The 25,038-nt window shown below is 46.7% G+C and overlaps 1 long non-coding RNA gene across 1 annotated transcript; it reads left to right on the top strand.

Moving 5' to 3' along the window:
- The first annotated feature begins 1,962 nt into the window (after positions 1-1,962).
- Positions 1,963-21,804, top strand: LOC311589409. The gene is made up of 3 exons (XR_014776537.1): positions 1,963-2,082; positions 18,849-18,963; positions 20,607-21,804. It is a non-coding gene; the product is annotated as an uncharacterized lncRNA (long non-coding RNA).
- Positions 21,805-25,038: the final 3,234 nt, after the last annotated feature.

Below are 25,038 nucleotides of genomic sequence, written 5' to 3'. Positions count from 1 at the left end.
CAGCTTAACTGGGGAAAAGTGGGGTGAGGGCTGGTAGCTGCGGAAGTAAAGCATTTGGGGAAGCTGGGAGGGGCAACGAAAGTCTTTAGAGGGCTGTTGGGGAACCGCTGACTAGGCTTTCAGCCCTCTCAGAGGAAATGAGCCAGTGGGTGTGCCCCATCCTGTGGGGAGCTATGAGTGCCTCCTAGCCAGCTCTAGCTGCGTCTGTGTCTCCATGATGTGTGCATCATTCATTTAGCAAATGCCACAAAGCAACTCCCACTATATGTCCCCCTCACTCAGAAACTGGGATTCTGGAAGGTTCCACAGCCCCAGTCCCAACTCAAGGAGCTCCCAGTGGAGAGCAGCGAGCAGAAGTGGCCACAGATGGATCAGTGAGAAAAGTAGCTTGAGAGAAGCACCCTTTTTAGACAGACACATGGAAGCAAGGCTTCCTTGAAGAGCTGCTGCCAGGGGCAAGTTGACTTGTAAGGAAACAGATCATCAGCCTCTGCCAGGCAGGGCAACGGATCCGCAAAGGACATCCTGCCCAGAAACCCTTTCTGGGCTCTAGGCAAGCTATTTCGTACCTGCGGGTACTATGAGGAGCTTAGTTGTACCCAGGACACTTAGAAACTGACTTAATCTTTTAATTGATTAAATCATAGGTTGCCTAATGAATGGACATACTCTGAGAAATTTGTCACTACACATCGTCACCGCTGATTTTTTTTTTGTATTAATTATTTACATTACATCCTGACTAGTTTCTCTTCCTTCCTCTCCTCCCAGTCCCCTCCCCTATCCGCTCCTCCTTGGTTTCTCTTCAGAAAAGGGGAGGCCTCCCATGTTGTCCTGGCATACCAATTTGCAGCAGGCATCTGCATCCTTTCCTACTGAGGCAGCCCAGCAGGAGAAAAGGGTCCCAAAGGCAGGAAACAGAGTCAGAGACAGCCCCTGCCTCTGTTGTTAGGAGTCCCCACTTGAAGGCCAAGCTACAAATTGTACCATAGGTGCAGAGGACCGAGGTCAGTGCCATGAATGTTCCCTGTTCAGTCTCTGCGAGCCCCTATGAGCCCAGGATAGTTGATTCTGTAGGTTTTCTTGTACCACTGAATTAAAAAAAAATAAAAAAATTAATTTATATATTCACTTTACATGTGAATCATAGCCCCTCCCTCTCCTCCTCCTGGTCCTTCCCTCCCTCCCACCCTTTTCATCCTATCCTCCCTCCCCTTGTCCTCAGAAAAGAGGAGCCCCGCCCCCCCAACCCCCCCCCCCAGCACAGTAAGTCACATCCGGACTGAGCTCGTTCTCACCCTTTGAGGCCAGGCCAGGCAGCCCCGTTAGGGCGACATGATCAAAAGCAGGCAACAGAGTCCATGTCATAGACAGCACTGACTCAACTTACTAGGGGACACACATGAAGATCAAACTGCTCATCTGGCCAGGCATGGTGGCACACACCTTTAATTTCAGCACTTGGGAGGTAAAGGCAGGTGGATGGCTGTGAGTTCGAGGCCAGCCTGGTCTACAAAGTGAGTCCAGGACAGCCAAGGCTACACAGAGAAACCCTGTCTCGAAAAAACAAAAAACAAAACAAAACAAACTGCTTATCAGTTACATACATGTAGGGGGCCTGGGTCCAGTCCATGAATGCTCTTCGGTGCACCACTGAATTTTTATACCTACATGATATCTAACTACATACCTAAGGTACATTGTATGTGTGTATGTATGCCTAGATATGTCTATGTGTAAATATACAGTATTTGCTACGTAGTATATGGCATAGATATGTGCATGTAATATATGATGTATATTATATATTATTCACATTGTATCTGTTACATGTATATTTTCTACATGTATGGCATAGCCTGTTTCACCTAGGATACACACATGTAGAGCTTGCTTATGACAAAATACTAGGTGTAATGGTAGCATAATGATATTTGTGTTTATAAACATCCAAGCATAGAAGAGGAAGCATAGACATACCAGGCAGGAGGACTTTTTCATCTGCCTTAGTCTTGCAGGCTTTATATACAGCTTGCCACTGGCTGAGAAGTTGTTGCGTGAACTGGGGTGGCGTCAGGGCAGGTAAGAATTCAGGTCCCAGCTTAGAGGTGTGAATCCAAATCCACGACTGCCAATATGCTATGTCATCATCCTTATTGCTTCTTCTCTTCTCTGACTCTCTCATTTCCCTCTGTTCCTACTTTCTCCAGAGTGTACAAAGTGTGTGTGTGTGTGTGTGTGTGTGTGTGTGTGTGTGTGTGTGTGTGTGTGTTGGCTGTGATCTGCACAAACCTGCTTACAGCGGGGGATGTCAGGCCCCTCAGGAGGTTCCACCACAGACTTCTAGGGCATCTGGGAAGGTCCAGATTGCTTGGGCCTCTCTGGCTCACTCAGGTTCCTCCCTAGTGACTCCACTCAAGCTGTTGCTGCCACCGCCCTTCAGCCTTGATGCTAACCAGCCTACCGCCTCTTGCCTCCCGGGCGCTGATTCAATTAGCCAAGGTGCCCACCTCCTGCAAGGGCCATTTATAAAATCAACTGGGGCAGCTGCAGACCTCAGGCGGGGTAGGGCTGGGGGAGGTGGTGAGCTGAGAGACGGAGGCAGAGGAATCCTGGGAGGGGTGTCTGATCCGATTAGGTGCTAGGCTGGCTTCCCCGTGGCAGGCGGCTGTACATCACTGCTTGGCTCTGGTCCTCTACTGCCCGGCACAGAGCTGAGTCCATCAATCTCCAAGCTGTGGCCAGGGTTGGTGGGGAAAGGGGGAGTGGTATCCACAACACCTCCATCTTTATAGAGTGCTTGGTGTTGTGGGCGGGGGTTCAATGGCTGCTGTGTCTTTGGCACCAGTACCGGTTTTTGCTGGTGGAAAAGGACAGGGGTAACATTACACTTCTTTGAAGCTTATGACAAAGATGAAAGGAACAATGAAAGCATAGCTTCCAGGACAGTGCCTGGCACATGTGGGTGACTCTGGTGTCGTCTCCGCCACCCCCACCCCCAATCTCATGGGGTACCCTGACAGTTCCACAGAGCAGCAGGCAAGTTATTGTCATATTATTAGTAGGGTCACTGGGTCACAGACAAGCAGCTTCCCCGTGGTCTTCGCAGAGGAGCCGGCTTTGTAAAGGTAGAAGGATTTGCCTAGGAGAGAGACACACCTCGGCTCTAAAGAGCAAAGAAAAGAGGAAGAGAGGTCAGGGAGAGGTCAGGAAAGCATTGCCAGCGGCCTTTGCTTTCCACTGCTAGGTCGGGGAGGGGGAGATTCCTGTGTGTGTGAATCTGATGTCTAGGAACGGTAGAGCCAGGCAGGCAAGCCGCTGCATAGCCTTAGAAAAACTTGGCTGGAAGCAAGGCTGGAGGCTAGGCAGCCTCAGGGAAGTCGGCCTTTCATGCTAGCAGCATCCTCTCACATAAGGCGGGGACTACTTTGGAGCAAGGGAGCTGGCCTCTGGCTGGGAAGAAGCACCAGGTGGCCCAGCTAGTGCCAACTGGCGTGGTCAGTACAGGTCCTGGGATCACGGCCCCGCAGCCAGAAAGGGAAACTGGGCCGGGAGGGGTGGTGTTGAAGGAGGAGGTTGAGGAGGAGAGGGCATAAAGCACAGAGACTGCTTAGAAGCCACATATGGCAGGCAGACCCACAATCCCAACATATGGGAGGCTGAGTCAGGGTTGTTAGTTTGAGGCTAGCCTGGGCTACATAGTGACAACTTGTTTCTAAATAAATGAACCAACGAATGAATAAATTAAGATAAAATAAGGCACCCCCAAACCACTTAAGACAATATAGCTTTTTTATTATTATTATTTCTTTCTGTCCCCCTCTCTCCCCTCTTTTCTCTTTTCTTTTCTCTCCCTGACTCCTTTTATTCTCTCTTATCACGGTCTTGGGGCTTAACTGTATAGCTCGGGTTGCCTTCAAAATCTTCCTCTCCCTGCCTAAGCCTTCTAAGTAGCTAGGATCGCAAGATGTGCCATGATTTGTGGTGCTCTGAAGGATGGTTTGTCTAAAAACTTCTCATCTCTTATCCGAGCCTGCCAGGAACTTATGTTTACTTTGCCTAGTGGGCCTGTGTGCATGCCTGTGTGTGTGTGTGTGTGTGTGTGTGTGTGTGTGTGTGTGTGTGTGTGTAGAACTCAGGGCTAGCATGTATTCTCCCAGCCTCTTTTTTTTTTTAAAGATTTATTTATTTATTATTATGTATACAGTGCTTTGCCTACATGAAAGCCTGCATGCCAGAGGAGGGCCTTAGATCACATTATAGATGGTTGTGAGCCATCAAGTGGTTGCTGGGAATTGAACTTGGAAACCTCTGGGAGAGCCTACAGTGCTCTTAACCTCTGAAGACAATTCTCCAGCCCTCTACCAGCCTCTTAAAATGCCCTCCTGTGAGATGGTTGGAGTGTCCAACTCCTCAGAGAAAATGAGGTTCCCCAGAGCTGCCAGGAGGCAAGGAAGATAAGATGGCCAACGTCCTGCCCCTGGAACCAGGGGTTGACTGATTAAAAACAAACAAACAAACAAACAAAAACCAGCAGCAGCCCCTAGACATGGCTCTCTGCCTTAGCCCATGCCTGCACAGGCTAGAGCTCTCTGGAGTCCCCTGAGGCTAAGAAACCCAGAGTGCAAGAGATAGGATACCTGAGCCTGAAGGGGCTTTAGGAATCCTCTGGACTCCAGCCTCATTTCCCACCTAAGGAGACAGAGGCCAGGCCAACTTTTCCATCTCTTTCAGACACGCTTCTGTCTTATGAAAACTGTGCTGGGTGTGGAGGACAGAGTGTCTGAATTGGAGGCCTTGGACATCCTCAGGCAGTTCATTTATGACTTTGTATGTGGACAGGAAGGGTACCACAAGGAAGGAGACTCCTGTTCCCCTATTCTATCTCCCTAAAAGGACAGGTCTCTCTGAGCAAGGATTTCTTCCCTCCACAACATCACCCTACAAGTCCCTAAGCAAATGCCCAAGGGTGTGTGTGAGGCTCACAATAACTGAGGGCAGCCGAGACTCAGGCTGTTTTTTTTCCTGTTGGCCACCTCACTGATCTGAACCAAGGGCAAGCTGTGTGGATGGGGGGACGCAGTCCTTTTCTGTTTCTTCTGGCAGCAAGTACCTACTTGTTCCTCTGTGCTGTAGTCCTAGAGGAGCTCTGCTTTGCAGGGAATTTGATTTGATTTGATTTGTTGGTTGGTTCATTTTTATTCTTATTTTTGAGACAGGGTTTCTCTGTGTAGCCCTGGCTGTCCTAGACTCAGTTTTTAGACCAGGCTGGCCTCGAATTCACATCAATCTGCCTGCCTCTGCCTCCTGAGCGCTGGGATTAAAGGCGTGCGCCACCGTGACTGACTTTGCAGACAATTTGAAACAGGGTGCAACAGCCAGCCCCGCGCCTCCTCCCCCCATCCCCTGCCCTCCTCCCTGCCCCCCCACCCCCCCACCCCCGTTTCCCACTGGCTTGATCACTGAGCCCATGTCGGCGCTGCACCGTCCAGCGGAAATAAGACACCAACAACCAGACTTCTTCTCGAGATCTTTACTCAGGATTAAGCTCAGTGGGAATGGCCCCGAAGAAGGGAAGGGCCAAGCTTAAGTACAACTCAAGGGCCAATCAGCTCATGCCAGGTGTCACCTCCTCATAGGTCCGTGCCAGAGCAGGACTGCTCGTCATCAGATCACCAGTTACCCTTGCACAGCCTTTTGCCATATAAGGACTTGTTTATCTTAGAGAGCGCTCACAGTTGGGATGGCGGTAACCTGCGCCTTGTTAAGGCGTGGCACCTCGCAGCTCTCCACAAGCCCAGAAAAGTGGTTCAAGCTTGGTGCAGAGAAGGCAGAAGGTGGGGGGTGAGTTGGGATGGATACAGCTGAGAAGGATATGTGGACTCATGATGAATGGGCTTGCGTCAAAGACAGAGAGAGGGACTAGAGGTGCCTGGGACTGGGGGGTTGTCCGGAGGTTGGAGAACAACAGCTGATGGGGACGCTGCTCAGAGGCCTTTTCTTCTTTCTCTTTCTCTTCCTCCTTCCTATTCTTATATTTATTCTTCTTTGTGAGTGTGGGGGAGGGGGAGGGAGGTACATGTGCCACAGCATGAGTGTAGAGATGGGAAGACGACTTTGAGGAGTTTGTTCCGCTTCTTTGCTATTGCGTCTGCTGCTACGTTGGCCCTTAGCTTCTCTTGTTTCCAATTCTAATCTCACCTGGTGTTATAGATGCTTGCCATGACATCTGGCTTTTTTCTATAAACGTTGGTTCTGGGGATTGAACTGAGGCCATCATCTCCCTCCATGCCCCCCCCCCCCCCCGCCACCACCAGGCTCTTTCTTTGAGAAATAGAATGGCTCCTGCTGCTGCCAAGTGGCTGGAGAGGTTGTATTATCTCAACCCGAGAGAAAGCGGTCCTGATGTCACTGTGACCAAAATAGCCAACAACCTACAGGGGGAAGAACCTATTTCAGCCCGTGGTTTCAGAAGCACCATTGTGGTGGTGGAGTGGGGCAAAGAACAGCACACATCACGATGGGCCTGGGGATAGAGGGCAGATACTGCGCTTTTTCCTGGTGTTGCTCTTTTAAGTTTTCCAAGCTGTGGGATGATGCCCCACAGTCGGCATGGCTCTTTCCCTTCAAGTTCTTCCTGGAAAATTTCCAAAGGCACACCCATGTGCAGTGAGTGCTGAGATACCCTGACCCATGTCAGCAATAAACCTTGTGCTTTTACATCAGCATTGTGGTCCTCAAGTAGTCTCTCGAGACGACCCCCCACCCAAGTAGACTCTAGGGTCCAACGTTCCCATCCCCTAGGTGATCCTAAATTGGGTTGTTTGTTTGTTTGTTTGTTTTAGCTTTTGTTTAGTTTTTCCCCCTAATTTAATCAGATTTTATTACAATCTACATTTTATTGATAGAAGTATAGATCTTAGAAAGATTAAGCAATCTGAGGTTTTTAAAAAATCTTTTATTACTTTATTCATATTATATCTCAATGGTTATCCCCTCCCTTGTATCCTCCCATTCCTCCCTCTCTCCCATTTTCCCCTTACTCCCCTCCCCTATGACTGTTCCTGAGGGGGACCTCCTCCCCCTGTATACACTCATAGGGTATCAAGTCTCTTCTTGGTAGCCTGCTGTCCTTCCTCTGAGTGCCACCAGGCCTCCCCATCAAGGGGACATGGTCAAATATGAGGCACCAGAGTTCATGTGAAAGTCAGTCCCCGCTCTCCACTCAACTGTGAAGAATGTCCTGTCCATTGCCTAGATCTGGGTAGTGGTTCAAAGTTTACTGCATGTATTGTCCTTGGCTGGTGCCAAAGTTTGAGAAGGATTGCTTAGTTGTTTTCTTTTAGTTCTTTATGTATTTTAGATGCTAACCTCCTTTTCTTGAATGATGGTGGCCTCTGCTGTACAAGCTTTTCAGTTTTATGAGGTCCCATTTGTTCATTGCTGGTCTTAGTGCCTGTGCTACCAGTGTCTTGTCCGGCTAAGTCATGTGGAGTTCTTTTCTGGTCCAGTTTGTTTGGTGCTCTGTATGCCTCTCATACCATGATAGGCATCTCTTTTTTTAGATTGGGGAAATTTTTTTCTATGATTTCGTTAAAAATATTTTCTGTGCTTTTGGCCTGGGTTTCTCCTCTTTTCTCTATTTTTATCACTTGTAGGTTTGGTGTATTCATAGTGTCCATAGATTTCCTGGATACTTTTGCCTGGATTTTTTTTTTTTTTTAAGATTTAACCTTTCCTTTGACTGAGGTATATTCATTTCTTCTACTGTGTCTTCAAGACTTGACATTCTCTTTTCTGTGTCTTTTAATCTGTTGGCAAGGCTTACCTCTGAGGATTTGTTTGACATCTTGAACTAGAACTTCATTTCCAGTTTTAGTTAAGTTAGTGATTACATATCATTGTTAAATTCTATATTTATGTCTTGAATTGTTTTCATTATTTCATTTAGCTATTTTTTTTTTTTTTTTGGTCATGGTCTCATTAAGGCATTTACTCCTACCCTTTTTAAGGTCATTAACATAATCCTAACTGCTATTTTGAAGTCTGTGTCTTGTGCTTGAGCTAAATTGCCTTTTTAAAAGACCTATTGCAATGTCGTTCTTGGCTTCTGGAGAAGACGTTTTGTCTTGGCTGTTCATGTTGTGCTTTTGTTTTCGTTTTGTTTTTGTGCAGAAATCTAGGCATCTAGAGTTATGACATTTGAAATATTTCTTTTTTTAAATTTAATTTTAATTTTGGAGTATTTCTTGGTGTAGATATCTGGTCTCATATTTATTGGCTGGGTGTTCCATTCTTTGGTTGCTTGTTGTACACTCTGGGTCCTAGGCAGGTGTGGTGGTTGGGGGGGGGTCATCCTTGATAGACTGTTTGTATGAGCTGGCAGGATTCACAAAGGAGTGGATATGTGCTAGAAAAAAATGGCTGAAAGGAGTGGCTGGAAAGAACTAGGAAGACTCTGGGTCTGTACTAAGTGACAAAATCCCTAGTGGTTGGGGGTAGGCTGGGAGGAGAGGCTCCAGCCTTAGTGATCTTCCCCCCTGTACAACCCCCCCCCCCAAAGACAGGGTTTCTCTGTGTAACAGCCCTGGCTCTCCTGGACTCACTTTGTAGACCAGGCTGGTTTTGAACTCATAGAGATCCTTCTGCCTCTGCCTCCTCAGTGCTGGGATAAAAAGCATGTGCCACCATGCCCAGATCAGCCTTAGTGTTTTTATATCTCAGCCATGAGTAGTAGCATCCATCAACCCGTGGGTTAAATAAGGCGAGTGCAAATTGTGTCTCTTTATTCAATATCAAGTCGTCCTTGTTCCCAAAAGCACCCAATGAGAATCAGATGCCAATGTTCTCGGATCACAGGGTTGTCTGAGTCCCCATGAGTCATCACAGGATGGACCGACAGAAGCATAAACAACTCATGTTCACCTGTTTTGTTTTGTTTCTTCTTCCAAGCTGGCCTCTAATGTACAATCCTTCTGTCTGGGGTGATAGGCGGGCACCACTGTACCTGGACAATTCACCTGTTGTTAGCTCCACTGGGTCTCTCTGGGGCTCAGCCAGAAGCTGCGGAAACAGCCATGTCATGACAAAACCCTAGGACAGAGGGAGGCTTTGTCAGCCCTGGCAGCTGACAGGTGCCCAAGAGCTAGGCTCCGACTCCTTTTAGAGCTTGCCTCTTCCTGCTGGTCCAGGTGGAGAGATGGATGACAGTCTGAGGAGGAGGAGGGATGAGAGCTAGAAGAAGAATTGATTGGAGAACAGACCAGTTGGCATAATCTCTGGCAGATCAATGGAGACCATCTGTGCGGTGGGGCTGCACTTAGGGGCTAACTAGTGAGCATCTGCACTCTACTACCTGGCCCATACAGAATAGTGCTGTTTGTTGCCCTTTTCCTGACTCTGGGAAAGCTCAGAAACCCTTCCTACAGAGCCCAGAAGAAATGAGATTCAGTTCCAGACCTAGGGGTATGGATAGCTACAATCCAGTATTCTGGTAGCTTAAGGGGTGTTTTGCTCACACTGGGCAGGATGTTGAGTGGGCGCTCACACTGTAGTGTCTGCAAACAGACACCTTCTGCATGTCTATAGGCATGCCATTGCTGGCATCCATGACTACCCTTTGGCCTCTGTTACCCCGCTAGCTCCTCCTCCAGGGGATGAGTGTGGATCTAGATTCTATCCCCTTTACACTGTCCCCAAGGTGAGGCAGCATTTGCCCATCAGTTTAGGGTCCCATATCCACCACCAAACTGAGGAGAACTTCTCATAAGGAGGGATCATCTGTAGCCCCTGTCCCCATTTTTCAGGGGTGCACCTGTCTGGATCCATGGCCAAGACCAGAGCTGATGGTTGTGAGGGGTGGGGGGCAGTTCCTCCAGGGCCCTCTTCTGCTGCATTTACTGGTAGATAGGTCAGATATGTCAGAGTGTAGCTATGAATGCAGGCCAACACACCAAGCCAGAAACTTACTCAAAACACTGGGAGATTTCTTTTTCTATCTTTTTGCTGCTGTTGTAGCTTGACTGGGCCATTCTACAGAATGAACTTTGTAGGTGACAGTATCATGTCACGGTGTTAAAGGTCCGACACTCCTGCTAAGGTCTCTCATTTCACCTGTCATCACTGTGGCCCTTTGCTGTTGGGTCTACTGCTTGGGGCCAGTGTGCTCGTTCTTCTGGCATGTGAGGTTCCTGGCCTAAAGTAGCAGGAACTTGGGAAGCAGCTTCCAGTCTGGCTGGGAGCCCTGCTATGGAGAGAGCCAACTACAGGGAGCCTTGCTCCAGAGAGAGCCAACTACAGGTTCCACATAAACACAGCAGCTTTTGAACAAAGGCAGAATGGGTCTCCTATGGAGGGGCCAGTTTGGGGAAGGGGAGCTTGCTGGGAACATCAGGGGCTAGGACTGAGAGGAGTCTCTCCTAGAAGCCGAAGAGCTAAGTGCTTCCAGCAAGGGACTGAGGCTGGCTGTCGTGTGATTTGGGGCCTTGACTCCTACGTGCAGACCGTCTTCAAGGCACTTAGTGTGTGTGTGACCTCTATCATATAATTAATCCATGATGGCTTCCCCCCATGGGCTCATAAAAGATGAAAAAAATCATTCTTAAAACCTACCTTATAAAAGGCTAATGTCCCCCATAAATTGGTCATGCCTGGAGTCCATTATCAGCCAATACCCCAAGTATGATCATTTTAATAGGAATTAGGTGGCACGCAGAAATCTGATCTTAATAGTTTACATGTGTGTGCATATTAGAGTTGAGGGCAGGAGCCTTTTTTTTGCTTGTTTTTTAAAAATTCATTCAACAACTATTGATCAAACACTAATAGCTGTGGTAGTCTCGGTTTTGCTGGACTGGAGAATGGACAAACAAACAAACAAACAAACCAAAAACAAACCAAAACAAAACAAAAAAACCCCAAACCGCCCTGCTCCTGTGGAGATCACAGAAGGTGGGTGGGCAAGAAACAAAGTGTAACTAGAGGTGAAGGTGAGTCTGATGGCAGGAAGCATGGGGAAAAACGCAGCAGGGAAGACAGGGAGGGTATGGTGGAGGAGGTTTCTGGCGGGGCTTGACTGTGGGGGAAGGACCAGCTTGTGATGGCAAGTGCCAGGATGAGGACATGGCCAGCAGACACCTGGGACACAGCCCCGAAGGAGATCTTACTCCATCTTAGAGGTGCATGCACCCTGAAACCTGCCTCCTCCATGTACCCTGTTTCTCCACCCAGTGTTCCAAGAACCAGAGACAAGACCCCTGCAGAAGAGAAGCCATCGAGGGGTGTTTCCAGGCAGGTAGAGTGACAGTAGCTGGAAAGCTCCAGACCAGCTAGTTCTTGGATGTGTTAGTTACTTTCATTGGCTGTAACCAAAATAAATACAAGTGAAAGGAAGAAAGATCTGTTTTGTTCACACGTTCAGAGGGGTTCAGTCCACAGCCACTTGGCTCTGTGTTTTTGGCCCTGTGGAGAGATAAAACACTACGGCAGCACAGGCTCTTTACCTCATGGTGGACAGGAAACAGAGGCAGGGAATACAAGAAGGGGTCAGGGCAAGATATGGTCTGAAGGACACAGCCCAGTGACTTACCTTCTTCAACTAGACCCCATCCCTTCCTCTTCACTATTTCCAACAATGCTGCATCTTATGAACCTGTCAAGTGACTGATGAATCCATTCATTAGGTCAGAACCCTGGTGACCTGATTGTCTCAGGAAATATCCGATCATCTCCGCAAACACCATCCCAGATACATCCATGGGTGCATGCTCTGCCAATGCACTTGGTTCTCAACCCAATCATTGTAATAATTCAGATTACTTCTCACACTAGTGGGTGAGGTGCCATCTCACCTCACATGCTTTGTTCCCTCTTGTGGGACAAAACTTTTCCTAGAGAGACACAACACATGTGTCTACTCACCCCAGATTAGGGAGCCCACAGTAGACCAAAGTATGGGTAGCACCAAAGTCAAACTTGGTGAGCTGATGGGTTTTATTGGGATTACTTATAGGAGTATGGGTGAGGCGGAAATGACTCAAAGACAATTGCATTACTAAAGGCCCACCCGGCCTTAGTTCAAGTGCAATGCACAGCATACAGGCAGCTCCACAGGCTGGACTGTTCTTTCCAGGTCTGAATCTGGGTGATCTCGCTTTCTTTTTCCACATTAACATGTGCAGTTTTGGGAGAAGCACCAGGCTGAAAAGGGTTACAGTGTGAAGACAGGCGGGGTAGATAAGGGCTTGTTTCACACCGTGCTCCGACTCCCTCCCCTCCTTACTCCACTCTGCTATGGAGGAGGACCTTCTCTAACTAGGTGAAGGGACACGGAAGAAAACCACACAGAGCTGCCTGAAGACGCTAGTGGGGGAGGTTGACAGCTCCCCAGGGTGTGATGTGATATTACTGGGGCTGATGGAGGGTGTAGCTCTGGGGTACTTGAGGCCCAGTGGAAGGAAGCCCAACTACTCGAGCATCACAGATTTCTAGGGATGGTGTCACAGAAGCACCCCTAAACTAGAGGAAGAAGAAGAAGAAAAAAATAGCACCGCAGGCTTAGAGACCCATGCTTTGTTATTCTAGAATGTTCTTTGAGTGTGGTGGGAAAAGGAAGGGCGCCAAGCCACAGGGGAGGCCCCTGTGGAGAAAGAAGGGGAAGAGGACATTGCGGTCTACTGTGGGAAAGGCAGAGCTAGCTGATGAGGGGGGGGGGAGGACATTTTAATTAGAGTGGAGCTCATTGTGAGCAGAGCCCATGTGATGGATAGAGAAGGAGGAGGCTGGTTGGATCTAACCCCCTTGCTTATAGGTATAGAATCAGGCAGAGAGGGGAGAAGATAATTACCCAAGATCCCATGGTTACAGGTGGACCAGAAACCTTGTGCCTTCCCAACCTATTCTCAGCTCAGTATAGCTGTAGCTTCCATATGGCTCGGCTCTAACATGCTAGCAGTACTAACTTATTCATCTTCACTCCCCACCGAGAGCGCTACAGTGGTTATTACTTCTCCGTCTGTCATGGGAGCACCTGAGGTGCAGCCTTACCTTTATTCAAGGTCACACAGCTAGTCTTTGGGGAGCAGGCATAGGAACCCTGCAGCTTGCTCTAGGGTCCACGTTCTTTCCCGTAGAGGTAACATGGAGTCATTTGATGCCCTGGCTGAGTAAGGCTGTGGTCAGTAGTTCCTGTCTAAGCACGGCAATGCCATTTGTGAACTCTTCTCAGTTCTCCCACCCTACACACTGCTTGTCAATGCCTCACTGCCCCTGTTGCTTATTAGTTTTTGCTTCCCTTTGGGCAGAGATGAATATGGTGAAAGAGCAACTCTGGGCAAGTGAGACGAAATGCTACCATTTGCAGCGTTGCTCAGTGCCGTGATGTAAATATTTCCATTGTGGCCTGGCTCGCCCCCATGGTCAACTTTAAGCCCTCAGCTGAACATCAATCAGCTTGAAACACTGCAAACTCTACATCGGACTCCAGCGTTATCACCTTAACAGCACCTCCTTCCTTCCCAGGTCTCCCCGAAGTCCCGTTCCCCTCACCCTCCTGCCTGTCCACTCCTCACCTTTGATTAAACTAGGTTCACGTAAACGGCCCTGATTTGAAAGTTCTCATCTTAGGATGTTTACTTCCTCTACGCAAGGTGAAATAATAATAAAAAATTCATGGAGTTCTGCCCACTATAAACATTTCCTAAAAGGAGCTTTTGATGATTTACTTCCAATCTTGGTTTTACAGATATAGAAAGAAGGCCTGCCTAGAGCATCAGGGGACATGCTCAGAGGCACACAACCAGTGACTCACAGCACTGGAATCTGGGTTCCAACCTGGTCCCCAGCTTGCTTTTCTAACATATCATCCTGTGTGTGTGTGTGTGTATATCCAAAAGTAGGTAAAAATTTCTACACCTTAATTGAGAAGAGAAGATAAAAAAACAAAAAGCAAAAAACAAAACAACAACAAAACAAAACAATTACTGGCTCAGGGGAAGGGAACCCTTCGAGGTGTCTTGGGTCTGCATCATCAACCTGTGACTTTGAGTCAGAATCTTAAATGCTTTGAGCTTTAGCTTTATCACTTTCAACTATAGATATTATGAATATTTGCCTCGTGTATCTCACAGGGATATTAGGAAGATCAAAGGAAATAAATGGCTAGCAAAGTGTGTCTAATGTAAGGAAACACAAATGGCTCTTAAATGTAGATGACTACCCACCACCTCATTTAGAATAAGAGAAATGTAAATTAAAATTGCACCGTGGTAAACAATTTTCTCACCTATCACATTGGCCACAGGCCAGATAGTTGATAACACACTATAATGGCGACGCTGTGAGGAAATAGACACCCTCATCTTTCTCATAGGAAGAGAAATGTTTATAGCTTCTACAGAGGGTAATTTGGCAGTAGCTGTCAATGTTTTAAATGCTCTTTTGACCCAGCAAGTCCATTTTTGGGAATGTATCTTATAAATATATTTGCATAAGTGCCAAGGATCTGCTTATGGCTCTTTGTTGTAGTGATGTTTGCCACAGGCAAAAATTTGAAACCATATCAGGGGTCATCAAAAGAGTGACTCTGGACCAGAGGTGGGGCTCAGAGGTAGAGCATGTGACTAGCACCCAGGAGGTTCTGGGGTCCAAACCAGCAGTAAATAAAAGGAGATGCCTCTTTAAGATGCCCCCCTGCCCCCCCCCCACGCCTTATCTTGCCCTGATTAGGAGCCATTAAGAAACCACATGAGTTGCTGCCTTGTCAGAAGTAAATTTCTCCAGTCAGGAGGGACCATGCCTCTTCTGAGAACACTGTTTGTGTGGTTGCTCAGCCCCTTGGGCTTCTTGCTTTTGAGGGTCCCTATCCTGCTGCTTTCCTGCTTCTCTCTGAGGGGCATCGGCTCATCCCACTGGCATCTTGACAGCGCAGAAACAAATCCTGGCAGGCAGAGGCCTACCATCAATTAGAGGTAGGCAAGGGACTTACTATCTGTAGAGGGATCTGTTAGCAGGAGGGGCTGTTGGCAAAGGGAGAACACCATGTCTCCAATTAAAGTTCTAAGGATCCATCTTCCACTCAGCCCCCCTCAGAAATTGACATTTATTAGGTTGTCAAAGCTGATTTTCTCCTGGCCTTTTCTTGCCCTCAATATCGGCCACCCGCCTCCTCCTCCTCTTCCTCTCTCTCTCTCTCTCTCTCTCTCTCTCTCTGTGTGTGTGTGTGTGTGTACAGACACTCAAGTGAATAAAATACCTATAGTTTTCTGTTTGACGATCAAAAGTGCTGCGTTTGGCTTGGCTTCTTGATTTTTGATAGTGGGAAGGTGATGGGGGGGGAGAGGGCGGGGCACAGGCATGGCTCTGCTGAGGAGGTAGGGGTCTGAGGCTCATAGGTAGGCCTAGAATCTACGGTGAAACAGGTTTCGTGTAGAGTCAGATTGCCAACTCTGTGTTGGGAGTGTCCCTTCCAGTCACTATTAAAAAAAAAAAAAAGTCCCTCATGTGCCAGTCAATTTGAATTTCATCCTTGGAGACTCACTCCTGTGACTTTATTGGGCCCTTCCCCAGGTCTGTTTGAAGTGAAGATGGTCCTCTTAGAGCACGTTCACGAAATCGCCACTGTCCCAGAAGCACTGAGCTCTGAAGGGAGACATTCTGAACACAGTCTGAACTCTTGCAGAAAGGAAGCCGAAGACCAAGGGATTTGCTCAACATCACTCATTACGTTGGTGACAAGTGATGTGGTTGTCACCTGGATCCTCTGACATGAAGATCAGTCGACTTCAGTTCATCACAGTGGTTTTCTTCGGTGACAAGAGGAAGCCTGGCTGTATGTGAGCTCAGGGCCCCCAAGTGAGGGAAGAAAAACAATAGGCGTGAACAGGCAAGGCTAGTGTGGAGGCCGCTTGTCTACGCTGGCCTTGTTATCTAGTTGCTGTAGATGTCCTTTTTGTTTTGTTTTGTTTTACTTAATTTGCATCTTTTGGGTACATTCTATGGGCTTCTGGCTTTGGTTTTCTCAAGATGGGTACCAATCCTTATGATTTTTGTGGGTTGTTTTTCTGGCTGGTTGGATTACTGTTCATTCATTTTGTAAAAAGATTTAAAAAAAAAAAGTATTATGTATACAGTGTCTTGCTTGCATGTACACCTGCAACACCAGAAGAGGGCACCAGACCTCATTATAGATGGTTGTGAGCCACCATGTGGTTGTTGAGGATTGAACTCAGGACCTTTGGAAGAGTAGGCAGTGCTCTTAACCTCTGAGCCATCTCTCCAGGCCCCTAATATTCATTCCTTTCCTCTCCATTAGCGTTAGGTTTGCCATAATGCATTCCTTCCTAGCTCTTCTTCGTTTGTCCATTCCCTCATGAAAGCTATTCTTTCTTGTGCTCTTGAGGCTGAGACTGTTTTCCTTCTTTGTGTATAGTATTTTTTTTTAAAGCATTCTCTGTGGTACTGCCTCGGTGTCTGTGAACTGCCTCAGTCTGTGCTTGTCTCGCAATGCCCTTCTTTATCCATGAGTTTTCGAAGACATCTGTGCTGGATGCAGCAGCCGTGGCTGGGAGTTCTTACTTTCAGACACTGACATGTATTGTTCCGTGTTCTTCTGGATTTCACAGTTGCTGCGGCGGCGCAGGGCGGGGGGTGGGTGTGGGTGGGGGGAGTTGGGGGGGAGCAAGGAGAGGACACACAATGTGGCAAGAGAGGGAGAGGATATGGAATTAAAAAGGAAAATCCCCCCCCAACTGTTGGAGTGCTCCTTTGTAACTTAGAGACAGACAGCTGCATGCATAGGGCTGTGGAGGGGCAGTTGAATTCAAGAGTCTCGCCTCTCTGGTGGTTTCTGCTGGTGTTGAACTTTTCTTGGACAAGTTTGATGCTTACCAGAACTGTTGGATAGATACCATTACTTTTTGTGTATGTGTGTGTGTGTCTAATAGGGGACTCTGCCCGCCCCACTTAGCTTTGGTCTGTGAGCTGAGCTGGGTCTCTCATACTCTGGATAGTCATAAACTCATTGCCCCTGGGAGATTGGCTAATATCTTAGAGGCTGTTTCCCATGTGGAAGTAACCACAGTACTGTGATCTGTAGAGGTGAAGGGTGTGCCTTTGGGTTTTCAAGACGTCCTAAGGATTCATCTCCTTGGGAAGGCACTTCAGAGCTCAGAGCGCTGCATCAATGAATGGCAGATGGGCGAGTCCCTCCCTGGCTTCAGGCTCAAGGCTACCGAGTTCTAACGTTAGCCTCAGTCGGCTGGCCTGCGCTAGCCTTCCTGCTCTTCACAACTGCCTCTCAGGGCTGTCTCTGTGGTAGGATAGGTTTGTGGTTGTTTATTTGGTCTCTCAGGATAGTATTTCTCAGTTTCATAGATTAGGACCCCTCCACTGGACTGCTAGTCATACCGAAGGACACAGTGGGATTCCATGCTGCTGCCGAGCCATACGCTAGAGGAAGCACCACCGCATTGCAACCTGCAAGTGTGTGAGGTTTGTGTGGGCTTGTCTCTGGGGTTGGACCGCCACTCAGTTTCTTCCTCAGGCTGTCTGGTGTACTTCTGGAGAGGTCATGTGGTTTTTCCTTCCCTGCCAGGGAACTGCACAACTGGAGCAGTACTCAGCTTGACTTTTTGTTGTTGTTGTTGTGTGGTCCATCTTTTCCTTGGCCCTTCTACTCTTTTAGATCAACTTTGTGGATTGCGGAGGAGGCTCTTCCTTTTATTTCTTTGGTGCATTCTTTTTTCCATTTCTTTCTTTCTTTTTTTTTTTTTTTGAGACAGGGTATGGCTGGCCTGGAACTCACAGAAACTAGCCTGCCTCTGCATCCTTGCATCCTAGTACTGGTATTGAGTGCGTTACCATATACCAGATCCAGTCTGTCCTTCTTATAGCAATGCTTCTCCCTAACTGGGTCACCCAGAGGCTGTGGATTGGACTTAATTTTAAGCATCTCGTTCTGCTATGCTGAAGATAGGCATTGAGAGCAAAGTGTGGAAGCATAGAGGAGCTCCTGCAGCAAACCAGACAACATGGCGGTGGTGAATGTCTGGGTGACTGTAGCGGAGATGGTGGGTGCTGAGATCTGACCCCTGATGCTTGGGAGAGTGGCTTTTGGCATGGAAGGATGGAGCATCACTGATTGACATGGGGAAGGCTGAGGAAAAATTGACCTGGTGGGAAGATTCAAGAATCCTACTTAAGATGTGGTTTCTCCACGTGTCTAGGGTGGTTGAGCAGTAACAAGTATGAGTTGTTATCTGGAACTCAGAAGAGTCTGGATTAGACATAGCATCTGAGTATTTAAAAGCCACAAGACAGAGCGAAGTGGCTTTGAGACTGAGTGTTTCTAGAGAAGTCAAATGATAACCCCTGGGGCAATGTAGTCAGCAGGATCAGGAGGATTGACCAATCAGATCAGCAGATACAACAGAGAGGGCGTGGCCTGCAATGTGAGTGAAGGGCAGTATGTTTTCCTGGAAGGTGTAAGTCTTCTGCTCATTGGCTGCTGCTGGTGAGTCATTGTATCAGGAGTTGCAGAATGTGGGGGTTGGGGGAGGTGAGGGGTGGGAGTAGGGCACAGTAACTTCTCTTTTCTCATGTAAGCAAAAGATCATGGGCTGAGAAGGGAATCAAGGGGGTGCTGCAAGTTTGAAGAGAGAAAAGAAGGGGCTTCCAGGAGAGTACTAGAAGGGTTCACATGACCAGTGGCAACTCCAGAATTATTTTTACATTTTTTTTATATTTATATTTTTAAAATTTTGTGTATATTGCTTTTGTTGTTGTTGTTAAGATAAAATACTATTACCATAACAACTTAATGAAGGAAAATTTATTTTGGCTTATGGTTCCAGAGGGAGAATCTACCATGTTGGGAAGGCCTGGCAACAGTCGGCAAGTGTGACAGCAGCAATAAGAAGCTGAGGGCTCATAGCCTCAATCATAGCCATGAAGCAGAGAGTGAATGGGGTGAGACTTTTAATTCTCAAGGCCCATAGCGTTCTCAAGGCCCATAGCGCCACCAACTGGGGACTAAAGTGTTCACGTGTCGAGCCTGTGGGGAACATTCAAACCACCACACTGTACATGTGTACGTGTATGTGTGTGTGTGTGTGTGTGTGTGTGTGTGTATGTGTGTGTGTGTATGTGGGTGTGTCACAGCAAGGAAGTGGAGATTGAGCAGACATTTGCAGTAGGTAGCTCTCTCCTTCAACTTTGTGTGTCCCTGGAATTTAATCTGGATCATCAGCCTTGGCTGTAGGCATCTTTCCAAGCTGAGCAACCTCACTGACCCTGCAAGCCTGGAGTTGCTATACTAGAGGCACTGAGGGGCGTGGGTCAGCTTAGAAGGGAGCTTGACAATGGATTCTTGAAATACTTAAGGTCAAGAAAACCTCATTTGTTCATATTTAAGTGTAAGATAAGCTGATGGGGGCAGAGAGTGTGCTGACCCTAAAGTTCTCCCATGACCCGCTAAGGATAGGTCTCACATAAGCACCTAGGGTAGAAAGGGGCCTCTTGGGTAAGACGAACACTTCATCTTAAAGCTAGTTCCTGTACCACAGCTGTGCCAAGCTAACAGAAATTCAGCCAGTGGAGTGAGAAGGAATGTGTAGAACCAGACAGGAGTCCACAGAGACATAGCAAGGCCTCCCACTGAACAGGAAGGAAAGTTGGTAACACATTTTTCTTGCCTTCTTCCTTCTCACAGCCATTTAGGGAAATCTGAGGGTGTAGCTTGTGTCTCTGACTTACTTGGGATGATAGAACACATATAGATGCATACATGCACACACGGACATAGCCCTCCCCTTCCAGCACACAACATGTGAGTTTGCACATCAAGAAATCTTTTTAGAGGTGGAGGAGGTGCAAGGCAAAATGCCTTAGCGAGAAAAGATACTTGCTGGCAAGCCCGAAGACAGGTGTTCAAGCTCTTCCACTGTGTAAGCAGGAGATGGATTCCTGTAAGTTCTTTGACCTCAATATGCAGGCTGTGTTGTGTACCCCTTCACACACACACACACACACACACACACACACACACACACACACACACACTTTTTTTTTTGTAAGTAAGAAACAAGAAAAAAACAAAAACATCTTGGGAGATCATGGACTTTTTACAAAGAAGTTACCATGGAACAAAGCATTTCTAAATTCTCTTTTGGGAAACCCAACTGTGCATAGGACATCCTTTCCTGACATCCGTTCTCTAAGAAGGGAGATGGTGGTGGTGGTGACACTCTTTGCATTTCAAGGGTAAGTTTGATTTCTGGAAGTAGCCTAAAGTTATTGAAATTTAAGTATGATGTCTAAAAGGTTCTTTATGGCCTCTGATGAGGTTTGTTAAGGATTGCTTTGTTGGATAAAGTACCTGGTACAGTTTTTGATCTGTGGGCATTTCATAATTGGTAATTATGAATATTCCTAAAACAGGGATTCCGAAATGAATAGGATCATTGTTGAAAGAAATGTCATGTCCCCCAAGGTGAAGGCTTTGAAGGGACAGACTTTATCTAGAATTAGAAATTTTGCTAAGCATGTTAAAAAAAATAGCAGATTCATAACCTCATAATCTTATCTGTTATGCTCCTTTATCAACTTTATAGGCAGGAGGACAAGAGGACTCCAGGTCAAAGAAGAGGGCAGCTGAAGGAGATAACACGGTGAAGAATGAAGCCAACCCTTACCTCACCCCTTAGGACCAGCCATGTCTGTCCCAGCTGACAAAGAGGCTGTGGATATGCTTCCTTCCCTTCAGGCTGGGATGCTGGTGCCAGTGGGCAGAAATGCTACTATAAGACCTTCTTTTAATCCTCCAGGACAGGAAGAAATAGTTAATGGAGCAGATAACAAAAGAGTGACATACCTTCACATACAGAGAAGACCAAACAATCCTTTCCTGAGGCCAGGTCTTCTTCACAGAATGAGAGAGAAGTCAGCAGGAAGGCGATGGGTGTTTCTGCAAAAGGGGTCTGGGGAGAAGCAGCTTACCAAGGTGACACTGAAAGGAAATTGGCTTCTGGTCAGTCAGATGCAGAGCTAGCCCTGCTATGTCACTCCCTCCTCAGGGGGCACAAGGACAAGCTTTCTGGCCCAGAGCTGAGCAGGGTGAACATTCCTGGGGGGCCACCTTGCCTCCACAGGCAACAACAAGGAGATCTCATCTGGACTCTGATTATGCTCTGGTGGCATCTCTTTCTAGGCCTCCATTTCCTACAACAGGGACTGATGGCTTGCAACTTCATCAGCCTTTCCCACGCTTTGGTTCTTTCACTTTAGTCTACAGCTCTAAACCAAGAGCTGTATGTGTGTTTATATTTGTGTATGTACATATGTACAGCCACATGCTACACGAGGATGTTTTAGTCAAAGATGGATCTAATACATGGCAGTGGACCCTTAAGATTATGTGGGCTAAGGTATCATGACATCCTTGGTTTGTGTAAGAAGTGTGTGATGTTCGTACAGTGATGGCTTTTTCTCTTTTTTTCTAATTTATTCTTCTCTCATACATTATATCTGGACCACAGTTCCCCTCCCTCCACTCCTCCCAGTCCCCTCCCCTCCAACCTCTCTTCTCCCCTGGATTCATTCCTCCTACATTTCCCTTCAGAAAAGAGCAGGCCAACCAGGATATCAACCGAACAAGGCATGATAAATTGCAATAGGACTAGGTAGAAACCCTCCTGTCAAGGCTGCACAGTGCAACCCAGTAGGAAGAAAAGGGTCTCAAGAGCAGGCAAAAGAGCTGAAGACACCCTCCCCCCCACTCCCACTATTAGGAGTCCCACTAAAACACCAAGCTACACAACCATAACATACACACAGAGAATCTAGTGTAGACCCATGAAGGCTACATGATTTTTGCTTCAGGAGATGGCCTTTTCTAATGATTTGTTTCTCAGAACATATCTCTCTCATCAAATGATGTATGTATGTATGTATGTATGTATATACATTTGTATATGTATGTTTGTATATGTATATTTGTGAAGATATAAGTATATCACCTATCTTATCTATCATGTACATATGTATGTATGTATGTACATATGTATGTATGCATGCATGTATGTATGTATGTATGTATGTATGTATCTATGTTCCTATATCTATCTATCCATCCATCCACCCATCCATTCAACCATTCATTTTCTTTCTTTGTCCTCTATCTGAACCCAAAGTTGTAATAATCAAAGTATTAAAACATGAAATTGGTTGATGAGTAAAACTCCATTTCTGATATTTTAGGCCTACTTTAAATATAATGTTATAATTCTTTGGGAGCGTCATATACAATTCATTTTGGTTATATTAACTCCCTACTTATCTCAGATCCTCTCTTCACCCCTCCACTCTCTCTCTTAATGTCAAATCTTCTTAAAAAATACCCCACACATTGTGCTACCCATGTACACAGGGTGTATACATAGAACACGGCCAACCTACCAAGCTTTCACCTCTATTGAACATTGGCCATCCCCAGAGTCCATGTCAGACTCCGTAGTAGGGCATGGAAGCTTGTGAGCACCTACCCTCTCCATGCTAGATGTTGACCAGCTTGATCTTGTTCAGGCAACCACAGGTGCTCTGAATTCACAAGTGGACCAGTCCTGTCAGGTCAAAAAGACGCTATTTTGTCAGGTCTTCCCAAGCCTCTGGCTCTCACAGTCCTTTAGCCACTCCCCTTCTCTGAGCCCACTGGTTTATGGTTTGATGCATATGGGTCAACGTTATAGGGACGCGTCCATGTAAAGTCCAACCAACATAGTTATTCTGTGACTGTTACTTGCGACTTACTCTCCTGACCTGGGATTGGCTACAGAGATTTACAGCCCATGCCACTTCTTCCCATTTGACTTTTCTCTATAGGTACTCTGTTAAAAATTATTTATTATTTTTATTTTGTTTTATGCATATGGGTGTCTTGCTGTACATATATCTGTGCATCATGTTCATACAGTGCCAGAAGATGCCAGAAGAGGGCGCTGAATCCCTGGAAACTGGAATTTCTGATGGTTGTGGGTCACTATGAGCATTTTGGGAATTGAACTCAGGTTCAGTTTCCAGTAAGTGCTGGCTGGACCATCTCTCCAGCTCCCTCTGTAGGCATTCTTATTTTCTGCTGTGTCTTTTTAAGAGTATGAGATAAATAAATGATTCCGTTGTCTTTCAACCTTTCTCCTTTCTCCTTTTATCTGTTAACTTTTGTCCTTCATGTTGACCTACTAAAACCCAAGTTCCCTGTAAACAGTGTTCACGTGATTACCACTGACCTCACCCTGGGATCTTGGACGTGGGCTTTCAGATGATTCTTTTTTCCTTAAACCTTTGGAGCTTTTTATTTTTCTTTTCACTTTTCCACTAGCTCAGGGAAACATTTGTGATGTTGGTTTCCTTTTTTCTCCTCTCCTTTTTGTTGTTCTTTATGGTGAAGATTTTCTTTTCTTTTTTTAAAAAAGATTTTAAAAATTTATTATGTATATAGCATTCTGCCTGCATACCAGAGGAGAGCACCAGATCTCATTATAGATGGTTCTGAGCCACTATGTGATTGCTGGGAATTGAACTCATGACCTTTGGAAGAGCAGTCAGTGCTCTTAACCTCTGAGCTATCTCTCCAGCCTATAGTGAAGATTTTCTTGCCTGTCATGTGGTCTGAAAATAAGAGGCCCTCTTGGTTCTTCTTGATAGAGAATAATTCCTATGCTCTGGAGACTGAAGACAGCTACAGGCTTTGAAAGGAGGAGACATCAGATAAGTGGCTGGCAATCAGCTTGATTCCTGGAGCCTCATCCATAACTGGAGAGAACGGTTACTGAGCAGCTGTGATGCCTAGAACCAGGCCCAGCCTTCACCCAGCTTGAATGAATGTAAGAAATGTTGACTGCTTTTGTTTTCTTCTCGTTCTCGTTCTTCTTCTTCTTCTTCTTCTTCTTCTTCTTCTTCTTCTTCTCCTCCTCCTCCTCCTCCTCCTCCTCCTTCTACTTCTTCTTGTTCTTCATGTTCTTGTTCTTCTTCTTTTTCTTGTTCTTCTTGTTCTTGTTCTTGTTTTTCTTCTTGTTCTTCTTGTTCTTTTTCTTCAAGATCCATTTTATGTTTTATTCATGTAGTGTGTGCCTCTTGTATATGTATGCCTGTGGAGGCCAGAAGATGACATAAAATTCCATGGAGCTGGGGTTACAGGTGGTTATGAGCCACATGACATGGGTGCTGGGAACTGAACTCAGGTCTTCTGGAAGAAGAAAAGTGCTCCTCGCCACACTGCTATTTCTTTAGCCTCCCCTACTCCTCCGCTCCCTTTTTTGAGACAGAGTCTCTGTGTAGCCCTGGCTGCCCTGGAACTTTCTCTGACCTCAGAGATCCTGCTTGCCTCTACCTCCCAAGTTCTTTTTTTTTTTTTTTTTTTTTTTGGTTTTTCGAGACAGGGTTTCTCTGTGTAGCCTTGGCTGTCCTGGACTTGCTTTGTAGACCAGGTTGGCCTTGACCTCACAGCAATGTACCTGCCTCTGCCTCCTGAGTGCTGAGATTAAAGGTGTGCGCCACCACGCCCTGCTTGTTCTTTTCTTTCTTAAAAAGATTTATTTCTATTACTTTATTTATGTGTAAATTTGTGAATGCATGGTGTGCACACCTTTAATCCTAGAACTCTGGAGGCAGAGACAAATGGATCTCTGTGAGGTTCAAGGCCAGCCTGGTCTACAAAGAGAGTTCCCAGACAACCAGAATTATTACACATAGAAACCCTGTCTTGAACTCCCCACCCCCACAGAACAATGTGAACGTGTGCTGTGTGTGCCAGTGGAGGAGGGCAGAAGAGGGCATTTGATTTTCTGGAGGTAGACTGATAGGCAATCGTGAGCCCCTGAATGTGGGTGTTCGGGATCGAACTTGGGTCTTCTGGGAGAGCAGCAAAGCCATGAGGCATCCCTCCAATTCCTTGTTTTCTCTTTTCTTCCTTCGGCTGAATTGGCTGCAGACTCTGTGTCAGGTGCCTGGGGATCCAGGACACTTGCTGTCTAGCTGTGAGTATGAGGC

This window comes from Acomys minous (genome assembly GCF_964271855.1).
Source record: "Acomys minous genome assembly, chromosome: 18".
Taxonomy (NCBI): domain Eukaryota; kingdom Metazoa; phylum Chordata; class Mammalia; order Rodentia; family Muridae; genus Acomys; species Acomys minous.
Note: the sequence above shows the minus strand (reverse complement) of the source record. Positions and strands in the feature narration are given on the sequence as shown.